This window comes from Rhinolophus ferrumequinum, chromosome 25 (genome assembly GCF_004115265.2).
Source record: "Rhinolophus ferrumequinum isolate MPI-CBG mRhiFer1 chromosome 25, mRhiFer1_v1.p, whole genome shotgun sequence".
In the NCBI taxonomy this organism is placed as follows: Eukaryota; Metazoa; Chordata; class Mammalia; order Chiroptera; family Rhinolophidae; genus Rhinolophus; species Rhinolophus ferrumequinum.
This window is the reverse complement of record NC_046308.1, coordinates 16,519,330-16,533,482: the sequence shown is the minus strand read 5'-3', so window position 1 is coordinate 16,533,482 and position 14,153 is coordinate 16,519,330. Positions and strand designations below refer to the sequence as shown.

The window sequence follows — 14,153 nt, the reverse complement described above, 5'->3', positions numbered from 1 at the left end:
CTGAGTTTGCATCTACTAGCTGTTGCTTTAGATCAAGGCAAATTACCTGAGGGAGCCTCTGTCTCCTCATCTGTAAAATGAAAGGAATGATGCTAACACCTCAGCAGGTTGTAGGAAGGGGTACGTGATCAGCTTGAATATAATACGTATAAAGTGCTTAGAACATGGCAAGCACCTGAATCGTTAGCTGGCAGCATTGTCTTCTCAAATGTCAGAGATGAAAAGAGTTTTAGAATCAACCTGCTTTATGGCACATGTATTCTTCCTGCTTTGGACAAATACCAAGGGCCTCCCAAGTGCCAGGTTTTTCTAGATGCTAGGGAGATAGGCTGGGGGAGAAGACAGAGGAGGCCCTGCTTTGTTGTTCACAGACTGGAGGAACAGACAAGAGTGAGCTCTTTCGTCTGCCTTCCAAGTCACATCAAATTCCCAGGATGCATGGTCCATGTCCCTCCCAAATGCCCTCCGGGACAAGGAGGCTTCCTCAAGGAGGTGACAACCAACTTGAGATCTGAAGGGGTTTGCTGAGTTGAGAAGCTGAGAAAAGGTCCAACCTAGAAACCAGAAGGTCATTTGGATCCTCTTCTTTAGCCCCGCAGAAGATCTGCTAATTCTTTCTTCCAGACGTCTCTGGAACTCCACACTCCCTCCATGCCCCCAGTCCCTCCCTGGGTTAGCCACCTTCTCCTCGGGTTATTTCAACAGCCTCAAAATCAGGCTCCCTTCCTGTCCTCCTCCTGTCAGTAGCCAGAGGATCTCCACAGGAAGGGAACCAGGTCCTTCCCCTGCTGAGCACCTTCTATGCTGCAAGAGGAAGTCTTGACAGCTTCTCACAGCCCCGCGGCACCCAGCCCTGCAGACCCCTCTAACCTCCTCTCATCCCTCCTCCCCACATCCGGTCTACTCTGTACTTCAGGCAAGGCCCCGACAAAGGAGCTTCCTGTTGGACCTTTGCACCTGTGGGTCCCTGTGACTGGCACTCTCTCTAGGTCTTTCTTCTGCGAACCCTCACCGTGTTTCAGGCCTCAGTGTAAACACCCCTGGCCCTCCCTCCCTGGACCAGGTTAATTCCCTGTCCCCAACTCCCCAATGCTTGTTGGAGGGTCCAGCTCCCCCCACTTGGACACAGGGCCCGAGTCCTCCTGTTACCTGCTGACTCCCAGCACCCAGCACAGGGTGCTCAGAAAATATTATACCTGGAATGTTATTAAACACATGCCTTATTCCGACCTCTTCCCTTGCTCTCCATTTCTCCACCCACAAGGGACATGATAAAACACCCAGCAGGATTACGATGCAGTTAGTCATCCAAAGCCTCTAATATGTGCACAATAAACACTCTATAATATTGTTCTACTGATTTCAGACCAGTAGCAGCCAGCTCCACGGAGGCAGGGGATTTCATTTTGTCAGTTCCAGCACGTTCTGCATGGCAGGCGCTATTTATTGGCTATATGAATGAATTAATGGATGAGCTATGAAGGAATACATGGCTGGCTACGGAAAATTACTTAATATCTGCATGCCTTGGTTTCCTTATCTGTAAGATGGGATGATAACAGACTTATCACAGGGTATGAAAGGTTTAAATATATAAAGTGTTTAGAGCAATGTCTGACACTTGGCAGGTAATTTTACACACACACACACACACACACACACACGTATATATATACTGGCCACCAAAAAAATGTTTACAAGTGGACACTTTGGTCAGCGTTGCTCAAGCAGTAGTTCACCATAATCAGAAGTATCTGGATGCTGATGTAACCACTTTGAGCACCTCTTGTAATTGCAGAAGTCAAACGTGACTTGCATTCATCTTTTGGTATCAGTACTATACTATTATAATTTTAATACAGTTTTCCTTTCTAAAAATGTGTATACACCCCATTTTTGGCACCCTCTGTATACGTATGTATATAGTATGTGTGTGTGCAGATATATTAGGGAAACTAAAGCTCAGAGGAAAAGCAGATAGCAATAGTTATCATTTATTGACTGTATAAAATACATTGCTAAACAGATATATATGGTGCCAAAAAAGTGTACACACATTTTAAGAAAAACTGTATTAAAATTGTAATACTCAAAATTGATAACAAAAGATGAATATAAGTCACGTTTGACTTCTGCAATTACAAGAGGTGCTCACAGTGGTTACGATCAGCATAATTTTAATAGTTTCTTCCTTTCTTAAAATGTGTGTATACATTTTTTTGGCCTCCTCTGTACACACACACACACACACACACACACACACAATCTGACCTATCCCCTGTGCAGTCAAAAAATCCACATATAACTTTTGACTTTCCCAAAACTTTACTAATAGCCTGTCGACCAGAAGCCTTACTAATTAACATATAAACAGTTGATTAACACATACTTTGTATGTTGTATGTATTGTATACTGTATTCTTACGATAAAGTAAGCTAGAGAAAAATGTTACTAAGAAAATCATAAGGAAAATATATTTACAGTATTGTATGTATTTATTGAAAAAAATCCACACATAAGTGGACCTGTACAGTTCAAACCTGTGTTGTTCTAAGGTCAACTGTAAAATATTTGCTGTTATGGTTGTAACTATTACAAATATTTATTTTAAACAGGCAATATATACATACAATAAAAATAAAAAATTCAAACAGAACAAAGGTTCACAGTGAAAAGCATCCCTTCCTCCTCCTGCAGGCAGTCAGTGCATCTGCATTAATGCATAAATAGGTGTATTATATACCCATTTCATAGAAGGAGAAACAGAGGCACGGGAGGTTAAATATCTTAGACTGAGTGAAATCTACCAGTGTGTTTTATTTCACTCATGTATATCAGGGTTTCTCAACCTCAGCAAAACTGACATTTTAGGTTGGATGGTTCTGTTAGGGGTGGGGTGAGGGGGCTGCCCTCTACGGGGTAGGATGTTTAACAGCACCCCAGGCCTCTACTCACGCCACATCAGTAGGACAACCGCAAGCAATTGTGACAATCAAAATTGTCTTCAGACATTGCCAAATGTCCCTGGGGATCAAAGGGGGCAGGGCAAAATCGCCCCATCCTTGAGAGCTACTGATATATATATATACACAGATACATGACTATTCCTGCCCTCTTTTCTCTCTTTCATACAAACAGTAACATAAATGCGCCCTCCTCAGGGTCTAGTCTATTTGTTTTCCCTTACACCACTTCTCGGCGACCATTCAACTACTCACTGCTTAAGAAGGGCATTTCTCTTAAACAGCGCTGTCCCGGGAGGAAAAGTTGGGAGCTGCCAGTCCTGGGGATAAGCCAGCGGTCAGATCACGGCTTCCGGGGCGGGGGTCAGCTCCCGGGAGCGCCCCGTCCCCACCGCTCGGCCTCGAGGCCGGCCCCCGGGGCGAGCAGCTGCCGTGGGCGGGGCCGCGTCCCGGGCCCGCCCCCGCACACGTCACGGCGCCGAGGCCCCGCCCCCTCCCCGCGCGGGTGCCTCCCCCTCCCCCGGCAGGGGCGGCTGGCGAGCGAGGAGTCGCTCGCTGGTGGCGCGGGGCTGCCTCGCTGCGCCTCCGCACGGTAGGTTACGCTGGGGCGGCGCGGGGGACCTGGGCTGCAGCCGCCGGCAGGGGCTGCTTGCGGGTCGGCCTCGGGCTCCGGGGAACCTCGGCCCTCGCGGCTTCCTCCCGGGCCCGGCGTGGCTGCCTGGGCTCCGGGGCTGAGAGCAGGAAGGGAGGCGGCGCGGGCGGGTGGTTCGAGGATCCGCACCCGCCCGGCTCTCCGAGCGCTTTCCGCCGGGTGCGGCAGACACCCGACCCCATTCCCGCGCTTCCCGCTTCGGACCCTGCACCCGGGAGGTGCTCAGTGCTTGTGTGTGTGGCGGCGGGCGGGGGGCTGGGGGAGCGCGACGTGTCACCGCGATCCGAGTCTCCCATCCCTTCCCGGCGCGTGGGGACCCCCAGGCGGGCGCCGGGACGCGCGGGGGGCGCGTGGAAGTTAACTTGCAGCCTCCGTGGAGTTGCGAGGCGTGTCAAAAGTGTTTGCAGTGGGAGGCGGAAAATCGCTGGCTGGGCAGGGGGGCGCCGAGAGCATGGCTTAGGGGAAGCCCTCGTGAACTCGGGGGTCACCCGGTAGAGGTGGGGCGAAATTTGGTCAGAGGATCCCACCCCTCTCAGTATGAGCTGGTCGGAAGTTATAAAGCTGGGATTAGGAGTGGCAGCAAAGGAAAGGTGGCAATGGTCGCCAAGGTTGGGCGCGCCTGACCTGGCAGAGTATTATTATGTGGGAAAGAAGTGGAGGTTTGGCATTCCCACTCAAAGGCCCATCCACTCAGGAGGAAGGGTGAGAACCATTCGCTTCAGTGCAGTCCTAAGAAGGCACGGCTCCTATCACCTTGCCCCTCCCCCTTTTACAAGTGGGGAAACTGAGGCTCGGAGAGGTCAGGTACCTATGGCCCTACGTCCCGCAGCTAGGATGTGGCAGGGCTGAAACTCACCCTCAGACCTCATGACTTCAGGTCGTGTGAGAATTTTGGGGAATGAGGCTGGCCAACTCCTACTCATCCTTCAGAAGCCTGCCCGCAGCGCCCCCTCCTGGAAGCCTTGTCTGGCACACCCTAGGCATTGTTGGGTGCTTCCTGTTGTGAACCCCACAGAGGTAACTGGTCCTTTACCTCACCCACCTCCTTGCATGTGTGTCTCCCATCCTGGGCTGTGGACACCTCTTACATACCGCGTCGCATATCCTTTCGTTCCAAACGGCTTGCCTGATGATTAGGCCGGGCTTCTGGATTTGGGCAGATTGAGGTGTGATTCACTCTGGTTTAGTAGTGATGTGTCCTAGGCTAGCCTTCCTCACTCAACCTCCGTTTCCATGACTGTCATATTGGGTTTGTTGCATTATTTATGAACTAATTTACCCCCATTGAATTCTAATTGTACTTTACTTACTTAATATGTAATATGAATGTTTATGTCATCTTATTTTTAAAAACCTCATGTCATTTGTCTTATAGCAGTTTTATTGAGAGATAATTCGTATGCCATACAATTCACCCCTTTAAAGTATTCAATTAAGTGGTTTTGGGGATATTCACAGAGTTGTGCAACCATCTAATTCTAGAACATTTTCATCACTCAAAAAGAAACCCTGGCCCCATCATCAGTCACTCCTTGACCTCTCCTTCCCTGTCCCCTTGGCAGCCTCTAATCGGCTTTCTGTCTCTGTGGATTTGCCTGTGCTGACGTTCCACGTAAACAGTCATGGACTGCATGGCCTGTTGTGACTGGTGCTTTTCCCTTAGAATAAGGTTTCCAAGGTTCATCTGCGATAAGGTTTCCAAGGTTCATCCGTGTGATAGCATCAGTACTTCCCCTTTTTTTAAAAAAAGTATTTCGTTACTTTTCCTCACCGAATAATATTCCATTGTATGGCTAAACCGCATTTTATTGATCACTTATGGACATTCGGGTTAGTTCCACTTTTTGGCTATTATGCATGCTGCTGGACGTGCATGGACAAGTCTTTGTAGGAACAGACATTTTCATTTCTCCAGAGTATATTCCTCAGAGATGAATTGCTTGGCCATGTGGTAATCCTATGTTTAACCTGTTGAAGAACTGCCAAACTGTTTTCCAAAGCAGCTGCACCATTTTACTTTCCCACCAGCAGCATATGAGGATTCTGATAATCTTATATAAATGTAGTCTTCTCTGAAGCAGTTATAATCTTTGGTGTGTTGGTTATAAATCATTTTCTAATATGCATTAAATCAAGTGCCTCATCAGGAGGCTAAGGAGTGGCCTGCAGGTCACCAACATCTCTGGGACCATCCACTAGGGAAGCACATCAAGCCTGTGGAGCGCATAGCCCGAGGTATGTGTCCACTTTTGTTCCTTTTGTCACAGTGGCACATATTGGCTCAGGGAATTCGACCAGCCCTGTGTGCCACAAGGGGAGGCAGGGAGGAACCCAGGGGCTCAGCACCCACCCCAGGACCTGGCACAGCACCTGGTAGCTTCTATTAGGAACCTGTGGGCAGGATAAAGGAAAGCTGGAAACTGCTCAGACCTTCACGCCCCAGGCCAGTGGGCAGTTGGGGATTAGGGTCCCCTTGATACTGAGGATCCCAAGAGGCCAGAGAGACCCTTGGGTTTCCTAGATTGCAACCCAAAGGGAAGGCCTGTCCCTTGGCCCCAAAAGGGAGACTGGTCCTGTCCATGCTCCGCCCTGGCCCCCCTTGCTCACACTGCAGGTGAACCCCTCCAGTGGCCACGTGAGTAGCCCAAGTGAATCACTTGAGACCTGGCCTGGTGGCTATAGCCAACCTCTCCTGCTTTTATTCCTCTGTGCATACTTTCCCTTCTTTGCCCTTTTAAAACCTTTGAATTCCTGGCAGGCTGGGGAGATGAAAGTAGGATTGAGGAGGATAGACAAGGGACTGCCCCTCTCTGGGCCTCAGTGTGCCTTCCTGGGGAATGGGCATGGACTGAGCCAGAACTCGGATGCAGTAGCACCTTGCGATCGGTAAGGCTGTCCTAGAGCATTCTCCATGTGACTTTGTGGATTGATTTATAGCAAGAGTGGCAGGTCACATGTAGCTCGTATTGGTGATTGGAAAGCCTGGTGTGGGCTGGTGGCTGGGATTGGCCATGTGGCATTTGTGGAAGCTTGTCTGGGTAGCTGCAGCTCCTGGCCTCCCCACTTGCCACCTCTTCTTACTGCCTGCAAGTCCCCATGCTTGTCTGGGGCCTCTCCAGAGAAAATCCTGGGATACCTGCCCCTTCCTACCCCCGCCTTCTCAGGTCTCTTCCGCCCCAGGGTGAGGATGATCGGTGGGAATGATTCATGCAAAGAAGCCCTAGAGCTGGGTCAAGCCCCAGAAATTGCAGGGAAGGACCTTGGAGGGCAGTGCCCATGTGCCCTGGGGAGCGTCTGGGGAGTGCACTCCCTGTCGCCTGGGGAGGAGCTTCATGTTATCTTGCGTGCTCAGATGGTGGGCAGCACAGGGCAGGCGGTTGGCCCTTTCCCAAGTGAATTCTTGCATCAGCCCGACTTTTGATCCAGGCTGCTGTGGCCATAGACGGGCAGATGGCCAGAAAGCGGGCTCGGTGGTAGCGCGTGCTCGCGGGCTTGGGTCTGTGTTAGAATCCCGCTGTTCCACTTAAGGGCTATGTGTCTGGGGCCATTGGCTACCTTCCCTGTGCATCAATTTTCTCACCTGCAGAACAGAGGCCCAAATAGAACCTACCTTTAGATGTTGTGGGACCCGAGGGGATGGGGTACATACTCTGCCACCAGGCAAAATGTGGGGCCCCTGGGTTAGACAGGCTCTTTGAATTCTTGAGCATGTCCCTTTGTGAGCCATATGTCAAAGCGCATTTTGTGTACTTTATAAATGCATTTTGTGTACTTTAACTCATGTAACTCTCCCAACAGCCCTTTAAGATGAACAAGCTGAGGCACAGAGAGGTGAAGTAATTTGCACAAGGTCACCCAGCTAGGAAGTGGGAAAGACAGTGTTTGAATCCAGCGTCTGGACTCTTAATGACCATCTGACCCCCTGTCCATACCCTGTCTTAATACCCAGCACATAGAAGACACTCAGAAAATGTCAGTTATTGCATTATTATATGATTATTGTTACATATTATATTATTATATATTAACCATAGATGTTCCTCCTATCCCTTTGTCCACACTTTTTCCTGGGTGGACAGAACAAGCAGGCCCTTGGCTTGTGAAGTCCAGCTTCCTACTCCTCCTGACCCCCTATTCCCTCCCACTCCCCACACTCATGGCAGTGGGCAAGAGCGTGGAGGCCGCGGAGTCCCAACTCTGCCTCCAGATGAGTGTGTGACACTGGGCTAGGCGCTTCCCCTCTTTGATACTAAAGTTTCCCCATCTGTGAAATGGGCGTGTCGGGCTGTAACATAAGCTGCCTGTCAATGGTTGGACCCACAAGATGTTTTTTGTTTAACTCCCATGGTGTTTTATTTTCAATCAAGCCAACAGTCAAATATTTTTACAGAATAGTTCCAGTTTCTCACTTCTTTTGGAAACTCAGGAGCTTAAGCCAAATTGGAGTTGCCTGAAGCTGCCCCTTAGATAGCTGGGGCTCTCCTGGTCCCCACTTGCGTTCCCTGCCTGGCCTCAAGGGCCCTCTGGCCCAGTACAGCCTTCAGGGCGCTGAGGACACCACAGACCTGCCTGGGTGTCACTTGAACAAGCATTTACATTGCTTTAAAAAACAGATTTTATTGTTAACCACTGGTTTCAATGCTCTGTAAGAGTCCTGCCAGCTCTGCGTTTCTAGGACATCAGAGGCTGTCTGAGGCCTCCTGATGCCTTTTCTGCCACTGTAAACCCTCAAGGCTTTTAATACACCGGAAGCTTGTCCCCATTCCATACTCCTCGGATGAAGAGCCCCTGTGTCTGGGCCCCAGGGTCCCTCCTTAACTGGTTCAGGCCCCCAACTAACCCACAGTGAGATATTTGGGGCCAGCCATCCCTCTGCTGTGAGTGCTGGCATGTGTGTGTGCACGTGTCCCAATACGTCTGCATCCTTTCATACCCTTTTTCTATTCTCACAAGGTACCAGGGAGGCGTTTGTTACCTCCCTGACCACCCTACTTCCCAGAAACTGAGGCTTGGAGACAGTCGAGTCACTTTCCCAAGGTCACCCAGACTTGATAGGACAGCACCAGGATTTAAATCCAGGTCTTCCCAACTCCAGAGGCTGCATCCATTCTGTGACTGCACTGAGTGACACCCTCTGCTAGCGTCTACAGTCACTGCATGTCCCTGTGCCTGGCACTGGGCCTGCCTAGGTCATACTAGGCACTCAGTACATGATGAATAGGGACACATGGCGGGTTCTCAGCTAGATGCTGGGGTTCAGGATTTAGGACGCTGCCAGGTCCCAGTTTTCCTGGAGTTTACCTTCTGGAGGAGGCATCAGATAAGAAAAAGAGTGAACCACATCTCCGACCAGAGGTGCTGAGCTAGGAAGTTGGGTACAAAACCTCTCAAAATGTAATGCTTACGCAGATTCCTTGGGGAACTTCTTAAAGTGCAGATTCTGATTCAGCAGGTTTGGGGCAGGCCCTATGGCAACATTTCTAACCAGCTCCCGTGGGACTCTAAAGATGAGAAGCAGTGAGGGCATTGATCAGATGTTGGCAAACTACGTGGGCCAAATTTGGCCCGCTGCTTGTTTTTATAAATAAAGTTTTATTGGAACACAGCCACGCTCATTTATTTATATTTTGTCTATGGCTGCTTCCATCTACAACAGCAGAGTTGAGTGGTTCCGACAAAGACCATATGGTCCACAAAACTGAAAATATTTATTATTGGGCCCTTTACAGAAAGTCTGGCGACCCCTGATAATAATTATTTCTTGGGTCCCTCCAAGTGATAATATTTTGTGGTTTGGTAAGTGTAAGGTGGTAGTAAAAATGATTGCAGTTAATATTTGAGTGCCTACTGGGTACTTGGCTTAACTCTATCATATGTAGGTAATATTATTGTCTCCATTTTATAGGAGAGAAAACTGAGGCTCATGAGGGCTGGGTCACTGACCCAAAGTCTGTGGGCTGGGGAGTGAGTGAAGCCTATTGGAGCCAAGTCATCTCATTCTTGTTTTACAGGAGCTTCTGCCTGGAACTTTTCCACAGAGCACAGAGAGGGTTTTGTTTTGATTTCAAGCTGTCCAAGGGCATCAGGGAGCCTTCATTTCTTTGTCTGTTCTCCTCCCATTGAGTCAACAACTATCCTTGCAGCCCAGGCTGGGAATCGGGCACCCTGCTGAGTTCTGATCAGATGTGGGGAAGCGCCACCTTGTGTATTCCCAAGAGGTCACACAGCTGCTCAGCACTTTGGGGGACACTGGTACTGGGATTGGAGGCAGTTGGGGAAGGTAGGCAGACAGGGAGGGCTTCCTGGAGGAGGGGTACAAATTGTGTCAGTAGGAGATGGACAGGAAAGGTTTTCCAGGGGCAGAGAACCATAGGTGCAAAAGTTCGGAGGTGTGAGATGCTGGGCTTCCTATGTTTGGTCGAGTTCACGGCAGAGAGACTTTAGTGTGTGTGTGTGTGTGTGTGTGTGTGTGTGTGTTGGGGGTGGGAATTGGGGCGTTAACATTGGAGGTCAGCGGAAGTCAAGTCACAACGTGGTTTAAAGTACCACACCAGAGAACCTAGATTTGACCCTAGAGCATGACAGAGTTTTCCTCTGCAAGCTCCCTCCGCTCTGATGACTTACTTCCAGGAGAAAGCCTCCAGTTGGTGCTAACTTAATGCTTCTCGCCAGCCTCTTGTGGGTGAACAAAGACAGGTCCCTGCTGCGCTCCCCCTGGGCCCCTTGGGCAGGTGGGGGCTTCCAGCTAGGAGGCCTATGGATTGCTGCCTTTGCACGTATTTTTTGCAGTTACTTTTTAATTAGGGCATGTTTTTAATTTAAGCCAGTGGGTTATACCTTCCTTTGAAAATCTGTTTTAGCAATATTGAATCCATTTAACAAAAATATTAAGTAAGTGAGAATAAAGGAGGTTCTGGATGTAGCCAGCATTGGTCAGGTGGTCCTCAGTAGGTGGGAATTTGGGGAACCCCATGACAGGAGGTCCGGGGTGGGGGCGGGCTCAGAGGGGGCCAGGCCAGCACTGACCTTGGTCTTAATGTCCTGTACCTCCCCTGAAGCTTCAGGAGCCTTGACTGAGGGGCAGGGAGGGGGTGACTGTTAGCTGTGGTGGGTGGGGGTGGGGCTGCTAGTTGTCCCTGTGGAGCTGAGGTTCCAGTCCCAGCTGCTCCTGCTCTGTGGGTCTGCTTGGTCTCTATTTTTGGCTTTCCCCATCTCCTTCCCATCCCTTCTCCCTCTTTGTGTCCGCCCCCCCGTCCCCCCCCCACACTCTGCCTCCTCCCATCTCTATCTCTTTGGCTGGCTGGCTGGCTAGCTGTCCCCATCTCTGTCCGTGTGTCTCTCTTCTTCCACTCCCCACTGCACTACTTCCCTTTCCTCCTCTAACTTCCCCCCCCCCCATGTGCAGACTAGCAAGCACAGCTCTTCCTTTCTTATTAGAGACTCTGTCCCACTTCCTTTGGCTGTAAGTGACATCCTGCCTCCAAACTATTGGAGCCCTCGCAGAGCCCAGGGACTAGGCCAGGCTCTCCTGGAGGCATGGGAGGTGGTGGTGTGGCCGCGGAAGCCCCGGGAGGTCAGCAGCCTGAGGAGGCCGCTCGGCTCGTCCTGGATTCTGAATCCCACCCCCACAACGGCCCACTAGCCCTTTGCCCCGCCCCACCGGCCCAGGGCTGTGGGGGAGGGAGAGGAAGAGGAAGCCTGGGTTGGCAGCAGGAGGGCAGGATGCCACTTGGTTTGATTTGGTTTGGGGAGCTCGGCAAGGCTCTCTCCCTTGGGAGGGGGGCGTGTTGGGTACCCCGCCCTTGGTGAATCTGCATGCTGTGGATCGTCACCACCACCCCCGTCAGCCCCTCAGCTGTGTTCCCTGCCCGGCTGGAGCTCACCACAGGCCCGCAGTGCATATCTGTGGGCAAAGAGGTTTGGGGAGAATAGCAGATTAGAAATTGAGTCCAGCCTCTTCCTCTCACAGATGGGGAAACAGGCCTAGAGAGTTGAGGTGACTTGCTCAGGATCATGTAATTTTGGAGTACAGAATGGGGTGTGGGTCCCCCAGCCCCTGCAAGCTGGAAGCTGGAAGCAGTGCAGGGAGAGTGTCGCTGATGGATGCTCAGATGGGCCCACGGTGGGTGTCCTGTGCAAACCCCCTCCTAGGAGTTGGGAGACTCGGGTTTGAGGCTGGCTAGCCCTCGCCCACCTGCCAGGGACTCCTCTGAGGCCCCGGGGGTCTCCGAGTGTCCTGGTGTTGCATGCACCGTCCTGAGAATCGCAGAGGGGGTTGTGTCCTCGGGGGCTGTGGCTGCCGCAGCCTTGGGGACCTCAGCCCTCTGCTGGGTTCTATGTTGCCTGGCTGTGTTGGATCATAAGGCTGCTGTTAGAGCACATGACCTGCAAATTAGCCGGGCAAACCTGGAAGGAGAAGTGGCTCCCAGCCTCAAAGGACTGGGAGGAGCTCCTTAGGGCACTCTAGCCCCGCCATCTGGCCCCTGCCCTCTTCTCCTGCCTCCCCCGCCGCCCCTCCTGAGAAGGTGCATAGGAGCGTAGCACCTTTGAGCAAGCAGTGTCCAGTGTCCCCTGGGCAGCTTGTTGAGCACAGCTTGCTGCATCCCGTGCCCAGTGTCCTTCATTCCGCAGGTCTGGAAGGGGCCCAAGAGTGTGCATTTCTAGCAGATTCCCGGCTGCTGATGCGGCTGGTCTGGGAACCCACTTAGAAAACCACTGTGGTAGAGGGTAAGCACACTCTAAAACCAGAGAGTGCAGGTTCAAGACCCTGCCCCATCATATGCCTGCTGGGAGCTCGCAGGCAAGGACTTTAACCCTTCTGGGCCTCAGTCTCCTCATTTGTAAAATGGGATAATAACAGCACAGTCCTCAGCGATTCGTCATGAGGATTAAATGTGCTAATAAATGTCAAGTGGGTAGAACAGTGCCTGAGCACGGAGTAAGCGCTGTGTGTGTGTTTGCTATCATTATATTATTGTTGTTTTTGTTACCGTTATTATTAACTCTTTCCACCCCAGCACTGTTCTGTGTACATCGAATCCTTTTCCAGTCCCCTCATTTCCAGTGCAGTTTCTCACCCTGATCTAGCTCTTATTTCATTCTGCCAATTTATCCAGTTACTTGGCTCTCAGTCTCCTTCAGATCTCACTTGTCGGGGTTTGGCCGGCACAAAGAAGGTCCCCTGGGAATGTTGCCCCCAAAGGACAGCCTTGATGTGTTGCAAGAAGGCCAGGGCCCATGGGCAGCAGAGCAGAGGTCAGAGGAGGCCTCTGGGGCTTCCGGTGGAGCCCATCCCCCGTGGGGTTAGTGAGGGAGGTGGCATCCGAAAGCCCCAGGTTCAAATCTTGCTTTTACCATTTAGTGCTGCGTGGCCTTTGGTAATTTCTTAATTATTCGTGCCCTTTGCTTCTTCACTTCAAAATGATACTGTCAGTACTTACCTCAGTGGGTTTTTATGAGGATTCAGTGGGGTCTCATTTATGCAGCACATATCGAGCACCTACTGTGTGCCAGACTCCATGCTAAGCACCGGGATCGAGCTGTGACCAAGACCGTCCCTGCCCTGGGGGAGCTGCTGTGTTTTAGGGGACAGAGGGAGACCAGAGAAACAGTCAGTCGGGTAGGCATCGATATATGTAAGAGATCTCTTATAGGAACTGACTCACCCAATTATGGAGAAGCCATTTATCTCAGCTCAAGTGAAGAAAAAGAAAGAGCCAACTCGCCCTTCACCTTTTTGCTCCATTCAGGCTTTCAATGACTTAGATGGTGCCCACCCATCTTGGTGAGGGTGATCGTTACGTAGTCTCCCAATTCAAGTGTTACTCCTTTCCAGAAACACCCTTGCACACACCTAGCCCAGTCAGGTCGACACAGTTAAGCATCACAGAGGTACCTAAAGGACAGTGCCGTTGTCCCGGAAGGATGTGGCAGGAAGGAGATGGGCCCTGTGAAACGCTCTGTGCAATCTTGCAAATAAGAGACCCTCGGCAATCGGTAGCCGCGATTGTTATTATCACTGTAATGATTAGAGAGAGGACATGGAAAGGGAAGGCAGGTGGCGTACGAAGAAGGAATAGTGTCAGTAACAGTACAGGGACGGGAGGCATTTGGTGTCAAAGTCATAATCACAGTCACTGCTTACTGGCGTCCTCGTGTGGGGAGGGTCTTTGAACTTCTCTGAGACTCCGTTTCCTCATCTGGAAAATGGGTGAACAACATAGTCTAGTCAGGTTCATCTTGTTCTACTCTGCTAAGGGCTTCCTAGGTACACACCATCTCACTTTCCAGGGAGGCGTTTTTCATATCCCCACTTTCAGATGAGGATAATGGAGCACCGAAGAACTAGGCCACTTATCTGGGGCAGTGGAAGAGCGGAATTCGAATCCAGTCCTCCATCTAGGGGCGGGGCTGAGGGCTCCCATAGGTGAGTGATGGGAGGTGAGATGGGTGGGGCCAGAGCCACGTAGGGGGATTGACTTTTGCCTTGCACCCCAAAGGTTGTGGAGCACGTCCTGCTGGAGTCCCTGGGTGGTCC

At 51.0% G+C, this 14,153-nt stretch overlaps 1 protein-coding gene across 1 annotated transcript in view; it reads left to right on the top strand.

Moving 5' to 3' along the window:
- The first annotated feature begins 3,455 nt into the window (after positions 1-3,455).
- The window catches only part of TPST2 (tyrosylprotein sulfotransferase 2), a 49,912-nt gene continuing 39,214 nt past the window's right edge, over positions 3,456-14,153 (top strand). The window contains exon 1 of the mRNA XM_033098249.1: positions 3,456-3,556. The gene's annotated coding sequence lies outside the window, so the exon portion shown is untranslated. The remainder of the gene's footprint in view (positions 3,557-14,153) is intronic.